Consider the following 16257-nt stretch of genomic DNA (forward strand, 5'->3'; position numbering starts at 1 on the left):
AGGAAGATTTGGAGCCCTGGAGTTAGTTGCTTTTAAAGAAATACATTGAATGAGGATGGACTTGTTTTATACACAAATATTTATATTTTTGCTCTTTGTGGTGGCAAAAAATTGGAAACTAAAGGGATGTCCCTCAATTGGGGAATGCCTGAAGAAATTGTGGTATATGATGGTAATGGAATATTGTTGTGCTATAAGGAATGATAAAACAGATGATTTCCTAAAGAACTGGAAAGACTGATGCAGAGTGAAATAAGCAGAACCAAGAGAACATTATACACAGAAACTGAAACATAGTGGGATGATCATAGGTAATAGACTTTGCTGATAACAGCAATATAATGATCCAGGACAATTCTGAGGGACTCGTGAAAAGAATGCTTCTCACACCTAGAGAAAGAACTGCTGGAGTAGAAATGCAGAAGAAAACATATGATTTATCACTTGTTTATTTGAGTATATGATTTGGGATTTCAGTTTTATAAGATGACTCTCTTACAAAATGAATACAGTAATATGGAAATAGGTTTTGAATGATGATACATATAACCCAGTGGAATTGCTTGTCAATTCTGGGAGGGAGGAGGAAAGAGGGGAGGGAGACAACATGAATCATGTAGCCTTGGAAAACTTGTGTGTAAATTTGTTATTGGAATAATATAAAGAAAAAATCTACTAAAAAGGCAAAAAAAGAAGTACCTTGATAAATTCTGTGAACTTTGTGAAATGTAGACATCTTATAAACTGGGAGTAAGTCACAGTTAATATTTGGTTGCAAGGTTGAATAATGTAGAGGGAGTGGACCTCTGGACCCAATACCTCATTTTTTTTTGTGGGCATTAGAGATTTCTCAGACTTGTTCAAATTCTTTGGTTCTCATTGCTGGCAGAGCTGAGAATGGATCTAAACAATTTGGAATTATGCTATAAAAATAACTAAAGTGCCCATACCTAAGCTGAGCCCTCTTAGAGGTTAAGATGATGAGGAAGTGTCTCATATCAGGCATGATGAGGCAAGGGAAAGGTGGTTTGTACAAATGTGCAGAGCTCAAAGATGGAATATAAGTTCCAGAGAACATCTAGGAGTCAAGTTTGGTAGAAAGGCAATACAATCAAAGTGTCTTAGATTTAGATCTGGAAGGAATATTAGAAGTCATCAAGACCAGTCCCTAAATTTTTCAAATGAGTAAACCGAGACCCAGAGAGGGTAAGTGACTTGTCCAAGATTACAATTTGTAAATATCTAACCTAGGATTTGAACTCATCTCCCTGACTCAAAGTCCTAGAGCTCTATCTACTATGCTTCTTAAGTGGGGTGGGGGAGGTAGGGAGGTGATATATAATAAGCCTGGAGAAATAGACTGGAGAAGGGTTGAGAAGCATTAGACCCTTTCCTTGCAACAATCCTCTGAAGCTAGTGGTGGAATTATTATCCTCATTTGACAGAAATTGAAGCTGCAAGAAAGGTGGTAGGACCAAGGATAAGGCCAGGACCAGAGCTCAAACCTTCTAATTCAAGGTCTAGTCCTCTTGCTATGATGCAAGGTGCATTTATAAAGTATTTTATATTCTAACAAAGCATTTCATATTCATTGTACCAAGGTTCCAAGACCCATAGAGATCCTCACAGAAAGGTCATAGTTTCCAATCTAGTGCCTTTCCCACTCTATGACCCACACTGCTTAGCTCACTACTTTTCAAAGTCCTGTTCCATCCCTTAATTTTTGGAGGCAGAAATAGTGCTGGTTTCTGGTATTCATTCTTGTTTTCCCTTGCTAGGTCTAGCCAAGCCCATGGGTCTTGTGGAAGGACCAGGAGGACTAGGCCAGGGTGGCATGGCGGCCACACTCCGAGATGACAGCCATGAGTCTGAAACCAAATACGAAGAGTATGGTTACAATGCCCAGCTGAGTGATCGGATCTCTCTCGACAGGAGTATCCCAGACTACAGGCCCAAAAAGTAAGTGGAAGTCAATACTTTCCTTTCAGATTTGGGGAAGGACAGGGGAGGAAGGGAGAGACAGTTTAAAGGACAGTCATTAGCCCTTGAGGGTCCCTGCTTTCTTACCAGATGGTATTCTACTAGACTGTGTTGCCAGTACCAGATGGTGAGAGTCAGAGTAGTGTGTTCAGCAGCCTGTATCCTCCTGGAAAGATAACTCTGTTTCCAAACCTCCTCCATGTTCCCCTCCAATTGTACCTATTTATGTCTCTACAGATGTTATTTTCTCTTGCTGGAATATCCTTCTCTTGACTCTTTTCTTCACAAAATTACACTCATTGTTCAAGGTCCATCTCAAGCCTCTCTTCTCCAGAAAGACATCCCTGACTACTTCAGATACCACTGATCTCTCCCTTTAAATAGTCAATCAAGCAACAAACATCTATTAAATATCTACTATGTGTTAGACATTGAGCTAAGTACTGGGAAGAAGGAAGGAAGGAAGGAAGAAAATGAAAGAAGAGAAAAGAGAGAGAAGAAAGGAAAGGAAGGAAATGAGAGGAAACAAGAGGAAAGGAGAAGAAAAGAAAAGAAAGAAAGGCCTGTCTCCAAAGAGCTTACATTCTATCAGCTAGGATAAGCATCTATTTTTAAATAATATTTTATTTTCCTCCTATTATGTGTAAAAATTTTAAACATCCATTTAAAAAAGTTTCTAGTTCCAAATTCTCTTCCTTCTGATATTCTTTCACTTCCCTTCCCTGAGATGGTAAATAATCTGATATAGATTTACATGTTGTGAAGATGGGATTAACTCTCCCCTTATCCACTTTTTAATCACCAGAAGTCTATACACCACACTTATCCTTAAGTATGGAAAGGTCTGTGACCCACATGTGCTACAGTGGGTGACAAATCAAAACCCACTGATTGCCCCCTGGGCAGTCCTAAGCAAAACTAAAGCTGCAATTGGTCCACATAAAGTGGAAGGAAGGCACAGGAAGTGACAAAAGGAATGGTCTTTAAAAGTGAGAAAAACTTCCTGTGAGAGATCTTTTGCCTTTGAACTTGGCCTTAAAGGAGGCTCCAGTTTGGGACCTTAGCCTGTTCTTGGATCTTCTACCACCATGTGGGTGAGCGAAAAGGCTGACTCCTTTTCCTGGCTTTTTCTGGAGGTGCTAGCCTTGTTGCTAGAACCCTTGTGTAATTTACTTCTAGGTCCCCCTTGCTGGGGCCTCTGAAGCCCTGCCTGGTTTGGACCAGGCCAGAGTAATCATCCTCTCTCTCTCTCTCTCTCTCTCTCTCTCTCTCTCTCTCTCTCTCTCTCTCTCTCAGTTCTCTTAAATTCTCAATATTTTGTTTTTAAAAAATTATTCCTAACTTGAAAAACAATGACACAAACATTTTCTCAAGTAAATATTAGCTAAAGAAGTTTGGATTTGAAATTTTGATTCTCAATTGCAGGCAGATTATTTTTTTAAATTTATTCATATATTTTCAACATTCTTTTCAGTTTCTATTTTACCCTTTGTATCTAAGATATCAAGACAGTTTTCCTTGGCAATTTCTTGAAATATGATGTCTATGATCTTTCTTTTAACATCGTTTTTGGGTAGCACAATACTTTTTAAATTCTCTCCTTGATGTATTTCCCACCAGTTGTTTTTCAATGAGATATTTCCCCATTTTCTTCTATGTTTTTGTTCTGATTTTGATTTATTGTTTCTTGATATCTCATAGATCTAATGACTCATAGAGTCATTAGCTTCCAATTGCTCTAATTTAAAAAAATATATATTCTCCAGTGAGCTTTTATGCCTCTTCTTCCATTTGGCCAACTCTGCTTTTTAAAAAATCCTTTTCTTCAGTCAATTTTTGTGCATCTTTTGCCAAACTGCTAATTCTCTTTTCATAATTGTCTTATATCACTTTAATTCTTTTCTCCATTTTTTCCTCTACCAAACTCATCTTTCTCTCTTTCAGGAACTACTGTTATGTTTGGGTACACCTAGCATTTTTCTTTGAGAGTTTGTGTGTGTTTGTTTCTGTCTGTCTGTCTGTCTGTCTGTTTTCCCATTGTTTTCTTCTGAGTTTTTGCCTGGGTCTTCCTGGTTACTGTAGTAATTTTTTATGGTCAAATGTTTGCTGTAGTTTGCTCATTTTTCCAGTCTATTTCTTGATTGTGAACTTTATTAAAGTTGGGCTCTCTTCACCTAGGAGTATGGAGGCACTATCCCAAGCTTCAGACTTTTTTGTGTTGCTATTTTCAAAGCTTGTTCTGGGGTTCTGCAAGTTTCTGGTGCCTACAAGGTAGTGTGATCTTGGGGCAGCTATTGTCACTTTCTTCCTGGTCTGTGATCCAGTCTTTAACCTAGAAGGGTCTTTGGTTTCCTGCAACCACAAGTACTAATGCATTTCTTTGCTTTTGAACTTTGCTTTTGATCAGGGCCCTTTTTCCCTTATGACTGACAATCAGCACACCTATCTGCCCAAAAATTGCGATCCAGAACTGCACTTGGGCAATAGTTGCCAATTATCCCCAGCTATATTCAGTTCCAGCAATTGATCCCATGTAATCTCTTTCTGACTAGTTGTCTGACCCCCCCCTCTCTAGGTTGAGAGTTCCTCAAGTTGCTGCTGCTCCTGTGGTCCATTGTCCACCCAGGTGTTATAGACTTTATCTTGCAACCTCTTAAGTTTTTGTAGGGGAGAAAAAAATCTCAGCCTGATCTTTTGTTGACTCTGCTGGTCCAAAATTTGATTTGGGGCTCTCTTTTAAAGGTTTTAGGAAGGGAATATTGGGAAAGTTTTGCTGCGTGGATGTCTCCAATTAATAATTTGACTCTACCTATGGGCAGTTTATATTTTTTAAAGTACATAATAAATACAACAAGCTAATTTCTAAACTGTCCTATTTATCTCTTCTCCTTCTGAACTTCCTTTATTGTCTTTAATGAAGTTATTTTAAAAATCTTCTATTTCATTCTTTTCTTTTTCTAAATTAACTTCTATTCTTTCACTGCCTATCAGCTCTGAAGTTTATCAGTTTTGAAAGAATGAGATCTTAAAATTTGTTAGCATAGAAAGTTCTGCTTATCCCTGGAGGGTAGAACTAGAAGTATGGGGTAGAATTTTCCGTGTTAGATTTAAGTTTGGCAGAAGCATTACCAATAATTAGAGCTGTCAAAAATTAGATGGGTGGTCCCAGGAGGCAATGACCTCCCTATCACTTGACACCTTCAAGCAGACATTGAATGACAAGACTGGAACTAGGACACAATGACCAGAACCTTTTCCAGGGCACCAACATTTAGAGGATGCAGGCAGCATTTACATTCTCCAGCAGCTAAGAAATAATTGAGCTTTGCACCTAGTTAGCAAGTATAATCACTTAAAATAGGAGGCTGCTAAATACCATGCTTCTGTTTCCCCCCCATCCCTTAGCTGTGTCTCCCCAGGTGAGTTTTGCCTTGGGCCAGCTTTTCTCTGCTCTCTCTGCCTGGATGGCATAATCTCAAAGGATGATCTATGGTATGATATATGGCTTCACTATATGGGATCCTAGGGTTCCTATCCCTTTGCTTCAGAATTTTGTGTTCAATGTCCCTATCCCCCTCTCTAGAGCCATGTGTCCTAGGATCTCCTCTCTCCCAACTGAATTTGTTTGAAAAAATCAACCAAAGGCCAAAGGCATATTTTTTGTGAGGTTTGCCTTAGGTACCAAAATTGTTAGTCATAACTTTGGGAAAAAATCTTTTGTTAATATTGTAAAGGAAATTTGATAGACTAGATGGTTTTTCATAGTCTGTGTATGATTCCATAAGATGATTATACATGGAGTTCATTAAAATGAGGGGTAACTGTATTCAAATGTCAGCTGTTGTACATCAAGTGAAATATTAGACTGGGTGAGTTTCACTTGCTAAATATGCTTGCCAGTGTTATATATGTTATGTTGTGTAAAGTCCATACAAAAGGTAGATTCTGCTTGAGCATGGGATTGTTCTATTTCCCACCAAGCCCTGAAACAAGATAAACCTCAGTCAAATCCTTGGCAATAAGAGACATTGGCATAACCATTCACACTGGAAAAACAAAGTGGATGAGTAGTCTAGACCAGATTATGACATATAGCTGAATGGGCACCTCATCAAGTTAGTCCATTGATATATGTATCTTGTCCAAGTGTTATGGAAGGAAAAGGATCTGAATCTAAAATCAAGAAGGAGAAATGGAGTATAGGGCTGATGATACTGGGGATAGTGGAGAGTATTTTCAGTCAGCCATCCAATAAGCAGTTATTAAATCTCTACTGTCTATCAAGTACTGATAAGAACAGATACTACACTTGATCTTAGCAAAAAGGCCGAGAAGCGATTGTGTACCAAGTACTAAGAATGCCTCAGTGCTGAGCAATGAGGATTCAAAGGAAAGCAAAACACTGCTCCTGTTCTCAAGGAGCTCATTTTCTAATAGGGAAACTACATGCAAACAGCTAAAAAGAGACAAATTCTATATTGGATAAATTGTGGATAATCAACAAAGGGGAGGCACTAGCATTAATGGGGATTGAAAACGGCTTCTTGCAGAAGATGGGGTTCTAGCTGATACCTGAAGAAACCAAGGAAGTCAGGAAGAGGAGGTAGAGAATTCCAGGCTTGGTGACAGTCAATGAAGATGTTCAGAGTATGGAAAGGAGGCCACTGTCCCTGGCCTCAAGGAGTGTATAGGGTAGCGGGCAAAGCAAGGTGGTATAATCTTAGTATAATAAGAATAGAAAGGAACAGACCATATAGGACTTTGAATGCCAAACAAAGGATTGAATGTTCAATCTCAATGGCATTCACTGAAAAGATAACCCATATCTTTAACCCCACATGAGGCTAAGTAGCAGCAAGTCCTAATACCCACAATAACGATTCCAAAAGAACCAGAAAGCCAGATCTCAAAGATGATGGAAAGATAGCAGGTAGGCATCAGCTGTATTCTCAAGGGGGATGATTTGCTCCCAAACTTCCACCTTTGAAATATTTCCACCTGAGGTAAAATGAGTTGAATGAGTGCCAGCAAGCAGTATGACTAAAGCAAGCCTTCTGACCTAAGTCCTTGTGGGGTTTGGAGGGGGAAAGCTCTTGGAAGGGTGAGGGCTGGAAGAAGTTGGAAGGGCTAGGATTTCTGAGTGGAGAGAACATGCACCCACATGTTGTTGCCCAGTTCCATCTACTCTATGTTAGTTATAGCTTTACTTGTCCACAATAAGTGGTATAGAAGGCCCTATCATAGATAAGTATCACTAGAAAAAGAGATGGTTCAATTCAGTGGCAAAAAAAGTGACCAGCACCTCCTTTCTCCTAAAATAGTTGTAGAACCAGGAGTACAGTGAGCATACACACATGTGTAAGTTGAGGGTTTGAGTCCCTTCGTGGTCACCAAACTTTAAGTTTTAAAATTAATATTCAATGCCTCCAAAGTATGATATTTATGAGGATTTGTTAAAATGCAGGGAAAAAGTCCCAACTCACTCTTCACCACACTGCCTCTGGTGCCAAAGACCCGGTGACCACCCCAAAAACTCCATTTCAATACAGCCCGCGAAAACCAATAACCAATAAGAAAAGGCTTAAGGAATTATGGGTATGGTGAAAAGGAGTCTGGGTAATATAGTTTCAGGGGGTACAAGGTTTTCCAACTTTACATATGCATGTATATAGGCACATAGTATTTACCCATGTGTACATATATGTGGAGAATGTATGTGCTATATGCATGTATGTCTTAGAATCAATACTAAGGATCAATTCCAAGGCAAAAGAGCAATAAGGGCTAGCCAATGGGGGTTAATTGACTTGCCCAGGGTCTCACAGCTAGGGAGTGACTGAGGCCAGATTTGAATTCCATCTCTGGGTCTGGCTTTCAATACACTGAGCCACCTAGTTGCCCTACGACAAAGAACTAAAAGATTTATGTTAGTGTAGTCTTCCATATAGTATAATGATAAAAATGTTGATTTGGGGATTGAGAGATCTAGAACCCTGTTAGCTGGGTAAAGTCAAGATCAAAGGATTCTAGATCCACAGCTGGAAAGAACCTTGGAGGTCACCTAATCCTACCCCTTTATTTTACAGATGAGGAAACTTAGGCCCTGGGAGGTCAAAGGGTTATAGATTTAGAAGAAGAAGGGGACCCCAGGAATCATCTGGTCCAATCCCTTGATTTTACAGCTAGAAACTGTGGACATGGAAGGAAAAATGACTTATTCAAGATCACACATGTTGTCAAGTGGCACCCATAGGATTCAAACCTAAATCCTCTGACACCAAATCTACTGGCAAGTCACTTATTTGTTCAGATCCTCAGTTTTTTCTTCTGTAGAATAGGGGTAATGTTTTTCATTCCATCTAACTCACAGTTGTTGTGAAGAACACATTTACAGACCTTCAAATGCTATTGAACTGTGAGTTCCGATTATCCTCTTAATGACAGAGAGTCATGAATCAGACAGGTAAGAATGCCATGCCGTGGAGATGCCCGTGAGTCTTACCTCCTCACTACACAAGTCTGAATCCCTCACTAATTTCCAATAATTATCTCCTGCTTGAAAGCCTCCCTGGGATTCCTTAAGGGAGATGAAACTCAAATAAAGTACCTTGTTAAGCGGGTTCAAAAGCACTTTAATAAAGTTTAACCAAGCATGGCTTCTGGGCTCTGGGAGGGAGTGGGAGGCAGGTTCGGTAAAATCCTTCCATTGGTTTAGACAGTTGGAAACCAGACCCAGGAGATGGAAACTAGGAGAAAGATGAGCTCTGGTTGGCAATGTGTCCTGGGCAAGAGCCCAAAGCTCAGGAGAGATTGAGTGATGACAAAACCACCGTCCTGGGGGCCACTGACAACACAGGGAGCCTGTCCAAGTTTCCAAATCTCATGGATCATTTTTCAAAGAAGGGGGTGAACTAGGGTTCCGTGAAAAGAACACTGACTCTGTGGGCAGAGTGACTGAGTTCCCATCTTACCTCTGATGACTACTACCTGTGTGCCCTTGGGCAAGCTACCAATATCCCCAAGCCTCTCTTTACTCATCTATAAAATGAGCAACTTAGATTATATGGTTTCTTGAGCTCCTACCACTATGAGTCTATGAGTCAAAGATCCAAATAATGGCATTTCAGATATTATATTTTACAAAATACAATTATTCACTCCTCTGATCTCATTGGGATTTCACCAAGATTCTAGGTCCTAGGACCTAGTTAGAGAAGGTATGATTAACTTCATTATGCAAAGGAATACGCATAGAATCGTGCAAAGAATAAAGAATTTGGTGTTAGAACAGACCTGGGTTCAACTTTTTCAATTTTTTTTTTATTAAACAAAAATTGATTTTCTTTTCCTCCGATCCACATCATTTTTTTTAACTCTTATTGTCTGCTCTCCCAGGAACAACTCTTAAGACAGAAGGGTGAAGGCAAGACAAACAGGGTAAAGTAACTTCCCCAAAGTCACACAGCTAGGACATATCTGATGCTATATTTGAACCCAGGTCCTCCAAACTCCAGATCTGGCGTTCTATCCACAGTGCCACCTACCTGCTCCAGCCACTCCACCTCTAATTAACAAATGATAGCAAATTGGATTCTAAGTTCAGATCTTCTACTCACCAGATGTGTGTCCTTAGGCAATGCATCTTGGGTCAGCATGGTCTGAAGAAAGGGGTACCAAATGTGGACTGGAGTTCAAATCTGACATCTCCAGCTTACTTCCTATATGCCCTTAGGCAAATCAGTCTTCTCATTTATAAAGTGAAGTGGTAAGGATAGATGGCCACTGGGAACCCTTCTAGTTCTGGATGTGTGGTTCTATTCACCCTCTTTACTTGGCTTCCACTCTCCTCATCTATATAACGTGTGCATTGGACCAGATGACCTGACATATTTAACGGCCTTTCCGGCTAGATAAGTTTCTGACTTCACAGCAGAGTGACTTGTCCCAGATCACAGAACTGGGAAGCAGAATTAATGTGGTTTTGTGGTTGTTCAGTCATTTCTTATCCAATTCATTTGAGGCTTCTCTCTTACCAGTGGAAGGAATCTGTTTTGCTAATTACAACAGATAATTTGAAAGAACATTGCAGGGGAGGAGATGGAGAAGATACAGAAGGAAAAGAGTGTTGGTGTTGTTTCATAGTTCTTGGACCCATCCCAAGTCTTGGTGACCCCATTTGGCTTTTTCTTAGCAAAGCTACTGAAGTGGCTAACCATTTCTTTCTCCAGCTTATTTTATAGATGAGGAAACCAAGCCCAACAGGGTTAAGTGACTTGCCCATGGTCACATGGTTAGTAAGTATCTGAGGCTAGAGTTGAACTCAGGTCTTCCTGACTCCATGCCTGGCACTTTATTCACTGGACCATCTAGCTATCCCTAGTTGGTATAGTGATTAATATCATATTGTCACAATTATATAGCTATTTAATATCTGTAAAATTCTTTGTGTAATCTGTCATACTTAATATCTGATTTGAGTTTCTCATTAATCATGGAAGAAGGTGCAATTATGACTTCCTTTTACAGATGAGGAAACTGAAGTTCAGAGAAGTCATCTGACTTCTCCAAACCTCAGTTTCCTCATCTGTGAAAGCTATTCCAGAAATCCAGCATTATTCAAGTATTAAGTATCTAAGGTCAAATTTGAACTCAGGTCCTCCTGATTCCACATTTAGTGCTCTGCCCACTAATTCATATTACTTCTCTTAAAATTAGGAAGAACTGGATTCAAAACTCCCATCTTATTCTAACTTACCCTTTTAAAGCCTTAGTTTTCCCTTTCTCATAGGGATGTTGCAAGACTCATATGAAATGAGTATATAAAATACTTTGCAAAAAATCAAAATGCTATAAAACATCAGTTATATTAACAGATACATAAGACTGGCTAAATGGAGATTTTTATTCATTTAAAATCTATAAGACTCTGCTTTTGGGTGAACATACAAGTGGGAGACACTAGTTCTGCCCCCTCATTCGATTATTCCTGGTGCTTCCCTAAAGCTTCTCAGAGTCAAAGGGTAATTTATATGACTTGCCCCTAGTTGGTAGGGTGGGAATGTGTATCTGTATGGGCACACATATGTATCTTTATTATAATACCTATATGTATTATACAGATAATACATATATGTATATGAATTCACACATGTAGATATATTCTATATGTGTGTGTGTGTGCATTATATTTTTTATTTCCTCAAAAAGACTCAAGAAGGGGGCAGCTGGGTGGCTCAGTGGATTGAGAGCCATAACTAGAGATGGGAGGTCCTGGGTTCAAATCTGACCTCAGACACTTCCTAGCTGTGTGACCCTGGGCAAGTCTCTTCACCCCCATGGCCTAGCCCTTACTACTCTTCTGCCTTGGAATCAATACACAGTATTCATTCTAAGATGGAAGGTCAGGGTTTAAAAAAACTTTTTTAAAATCACACTGAAAAAGAAAAGACTCAAGAAGGAAGGATTAACTAGGAGTGTATCTTCTTCATACTGAAGGAGGAAATGCATGAATGGAATTTGGTCATCCTATCTTAGCTAGGAATAAAGGTTGGTGACCATCACTTAGAAGGAACAGTAGGCATATCTTACCAGCTGTCCAAGGGTTGGTCTTTCTGAGTGTTACTCAAGTGGGATTGATTGTGTGTTCAAAGAAAACTAGCACGTCTGGTGTTCTGCACATTATGGTGCCATCTTGCTGGCCAGAGAGGACCAGCACCAATGGTGGGAGGGTCAGTGCTCTGGGCACTATGGTGCCACCCAGCTGCCCAGGAGGGACCAGAACCTTTGTTGAGATGGCTTGCTGAGCCTTTTCAGGACCACTTTCGTTCTTTGGTGTCTACTTGGCACTCACTCAACTCTCACTTGTGGCTTCAAGAAGCTATTGCAAGAAGAGCAGTGACCATACCTTGATAAATTGTCTCAACAGGGAGTTTGAGGGGTAAGTGAAAAGCCTCAAACCCATTGGTAAGTTGGGATATCTGCTCCGCACATGTAAAGACTTCCTACATCAGAGTGGGTAGATTAGAAAAATTTGTTCCAATAGCCATGAAGGTGGTGGAAGCAGGCACTACAGAGAACTGAGAGCTTGGTCAAACATCAAAGATGCCAAGGTCATCCACTGCATCATGGACTATCACAAGTCATCTTGACTTTTGTCTTGCCGCTGGACTTCAATGACTCTGGAAGAGGCCAATGATTTTCTGAGACTAATTTGTGGTCAAGTCAAAAGACGTCACCAGTCAGGTCTTGTATGTTCCCTTCAAGTACGATCAATCAAGTAGGGCTATAGGCCCAACGAACCAGATAGCTGGAAATATGTGGGCAAGCATGGAGGCTTGTAGGCTTGAAACATGCCATTCCAGGAGAAATGGACTATTAGGCTTTAAAAAATGGCAGTAGTAGTGAAGAGGCATAAGCAATAGGAGCAGAGTGAATGGAACATCAGAGCCACCAGTTGATCAGAAGAGTAGGGGATGCCAAACAGCACGCCATCTAGAAAGAAAGGGAAAGATAGCCTGTGGACCTGGAGAACCTGGAGGAGCTGGAGTTGGCAGTAACAGGACAATGGGATACCAAAGGGAGAAAGAAAGACCAGCATAGCAGGAGACATGGCCTCAAGAGCCAGAGAAGAGAAGACAAGAGAAAAAAAGGAGAAATGATTCACAGAGCCTAGAAAAGGAAGAAAAACCCAGAGCTCGGGCTTTACTAGTTCTGCAAGTCATATGCTCTGTCCAGATCTAGGGGAGTGGTGGTTGACTCTACCAGCACTGAATTCTTTCCCCACTTTGGGAGGGAGTGCTCTATATCTGGAATGACTATCTAGGTCCCTGAGGAACCTAGAGACACTGAAGATGGGCTCCCCAGAGCGATGAGTTTTGTGACATCCTCTGAATCTTGAGTCCTTTCCAGTCTTGGTGGTTTCACAAGTCCAGGGTAGCAATGAAAGATTACATGACTATAATAGATACCTGGGAGAGATGAGGCCCACCAGAGGGAAAAGGGTTTGGAAATGAGTCCTTTCTTTATCCTTTGTTATATTAATGAACTTGTTCTCTTCTGCATTCTTTGTTAGCTTGGTGCTTGCAAGGGAAGTGAGAGTGCCTGAAAGAGAGCTCAAAATAAGACTGGGAAGGATGTTAGTAGGTGCCATAGATTGAAGATGTGGGCGTGGAGTGGGGAATGACTTCTCAGGAGCTTTCTGTTCTGAGCAAAGTAGTAGCCAGCAAGGCTGACCTGACCTCTGGCTGTGGCCTGACTGCCCCTGACCTAGGGCTGGCTCCCTCCCCGCTTAGTGAAGCTACTCTTTGCCCTGCTCCCTCCCTCTATTTAGCCTCTGCCTCTTCCCTGAAACAATAAGACTGTCTGTGCAGAACCTGCTGCAGCAGCTCCCTGGGCACTCTCCTAGTGCCAAACGGAATTAATTACAGGAAATTATCCATTTGAAATGGCTGCCCACGTGCCTGCAATAAAGCTACAAATCTGCAAAATGCAGTTTAGAAAATGGATCCCAAGTTGGCATTCTCTGGACTTCCCTTAGTTACACAGGGGACAGGTTTGGGCTTTTTTTTTGTTTGCATTTTTCCTATTATAAACAAAATTAAATTAAAGAATAAGATCAGCATTGTCTCTTCAATCCCAGAGAGAAGCTGGCTGGGCCCTTCGGAGGACCACAGGGTCCAGCTTTCTCAGGTATCTCAGCCCAGATCTTTCTAACTCCAAATCTAGGACAGGACTCTCCATGTCCATGGCCAATACTCTGCTGTCTCTCAAGCAAAGGACTAGCTAACTTAAAGCAATACCCCCTCCTCCGATCTCAATCCTTTCCCAATTCAATGCCCCACATTTACAGCCAAAATAATCTCCCTAATGCACAAGTCTGGCCATGCAATTCTTATGCTCAGATATCATCAGTGACTCTGGATTGCCTATAGGGGAACATGCAAATGCATCAAATTCAATTCAGGCTATTATTAATTATATTAATTATGAATGACAACACATATAAATTATTAATTATAATTAATTATTGATCATATTAATAATAACAATCTTAACCCAGACTACTAGTTTCCTGCTGCCTTGAACTGTTCTCTCCCAGCTCTGCACTTTCTAAAGATCATTTCCTGTTCTTGGGATGAACTCATTCCCCACCTCATTGCCATAATTCAGTATCTTTCTCTTCCTTCAAAGTTCAGATCCGATACCACTTCTTCCATGAGGTCATCACCCTCAATCCCACAGCCCCAATTTCCCGCCCCTCCAGAGCCCTGCCAAAGCTGACAAGGGAAGCTTCCTCCTTACGTTTGCCTAGATAACTTTGTCTCTAGCCCTAAGACCTTGGTGGTGAAGGTGTGGCACACATGCAGAGCCCACACTTGGGGAGCTGCTCTCTTCTCCCTCTTCCCAGCAGCCAAGGACATTTTTTTGCATGCCCCACCCTTCTGTCCATCCACTCCAGTGGTTCCCAAACTTTTTTGGCCTACTGCCCCTTTTCCAGAAAAAATATTACTTAGCCCCCTGGAAATTATTATTTTTTTTAATTTTATTAGCAATTAATAGGAAAGATAAATGCACCTGTGGCCATCACCGCTCCCCTGGATCACTGCAGCACCCACCAGGGGGTAGTGGCGCCCACTTTGGGAATCACTGATCTACTCAAAGCCAACACTTTCTCCCTCAGCTCTCTGGTAATGCAGGGGCTCCCAGACAGCTTGAATTTTCCCTTTGGGCACTCAGACTTGTTAAAGGTTCACCAATGCTGCCCTAGGATATTCTACATTCTAACGCAGGGATTTGTGTGCACTTAGTGTCCTCTGCCCCATTAGGTGATGAGCTCCTTGAAAGCATGGGAGTATTGAGTTTTTCATCTTTGTAGGAAGGAGATCTACATCCTGTGGGAACAGGATGATGTTCATGGCGCCATCATCCTGTCTGCTGTCCCTAGGATGCTGTCAGCCTCCAGACGGCAAGCTTATAGTCCTGGTACTCTAATCAACTAAGAAAGCAATTATTTCCTCTATCTCTGTACTAGTCCATGGGCCATTCAACATTTAAAAAAATAGAAATAGACTAATAACTTATGCTAGGATCATTTCTACCTTGTTGCTGTTGTTCAGGCCTGTCCAACTCTTTGTGACCCCATTTGGAGTTTTTTTTCTTTGACAAAAATAGTGGAATGGTTTGCCATTTCCTTCTCCAGCTCATTTTGTAGATGAGGAAACTGAGGTCCATAGAGTTAAGTGACTTGTCCAAGGTCATAGAGTTAATAAATGACTGTGGTTTGATTTGAACACAGGTTTTCCTGACTTCAGATCCAGTACCCTTAACTCTCCCCCTGATCCTTTCCTTCTGACTCAGTCTCCCCACATAGTCTCCATGTGCCAAGATATCCTTCTGCCATCCTCTTCAAAAGCTAGATAAGGGAAGGCCAGCATCAGCTATCTTCAGTGTTGTGAGCGAGTGCAGATTTTTCAAGCCTGCCAGGTTCATCTGTGCCAGGAATCAATAGAACTTGGTGGGATGCACCTCACGCCGCACAACCCACCCCCCCACACACATAAAAGTTCACAAGAGCTTCAGCCGTCGGATAGCATGAGATTTTTTTTTTTAATGAAATGGTGACCACTGGGTGAGGACCTTTCATCTCCTCGACCCGTGTGTGGCTGGTTGCCCGATGCCCGGAGGCAGCTGATCGATAGCCTTGGTAGCAACAGGGGCATTTAATCTAACGCCTCCATCTCTCCATGAGCCAAAAAGGGGGCACTCCCCTGATGGCCCAGCCAGAGATGTTTGTGTTTGGAAAACATCATGTGAACAAGCTAATGTATTCATGTTGAAAGGAGTCAAATATTCTACCCCCAGGATCAAAATTTAAAACACACACACACACACACACACACACACACACACACACACACACACACACACTGTGGAGGAGTGGAGGAGGAGACTCATTAATTCTGTCTCCTTTTTCACCCGAGGTGTGTGGTTTCTGTGCCTGTAAATACTTCATCGCAGCAGCAAAAAGAATTGGATCTCTAGGGGTTTGAAGGGTAATTAATATTTCCCTTCTTAAGCCTGAGCTTGCTCCTCTTAAAGGCTTCGTAACTGCTTTAAATGGGGGACAGAGCAAGAAACAGGAAACAAGAGGCTACTGCCCATCTCAGTAACCCAAGAAGTCCAATAGAGGTTCAGGCTAAGGTCCCACAATGGCCTTGCAGGGGACAAAGGAGGTTGGATGAGGTGAAGTCGAGTTGGAAGATGAAGTGAGGCATGGGG

General features: G+C 41.3%; 1 pseudogene; it reads right to left on the reverse strand.

The window, feature by feature from the left end:
- Positions 1-6205: 6205 nt before the first annotated feature.
- Positions 6206-6319, reverse strand: LOC123232838 (annotated as a pseudogene).
- Between the last annotated feature and the right edge of the window lie 9938 nt (positions 6320-16257).

The sequence above is a fragment of the Gracilinanus agilis genome, chromosome 1 (assembly GCF_016433145.1).
Source record: "Gracilinanus agilis isolate LMUSP501 chromosome 1, AgileGrace, whole genome shotgun sequence".
NCBI classification, from domain to species: Eukaryota; Metazoa; Chordata; class Mammalia; order Didelphimorphia; family Didelphidae; genus Gracilinanus; species Gracilinanus agilis.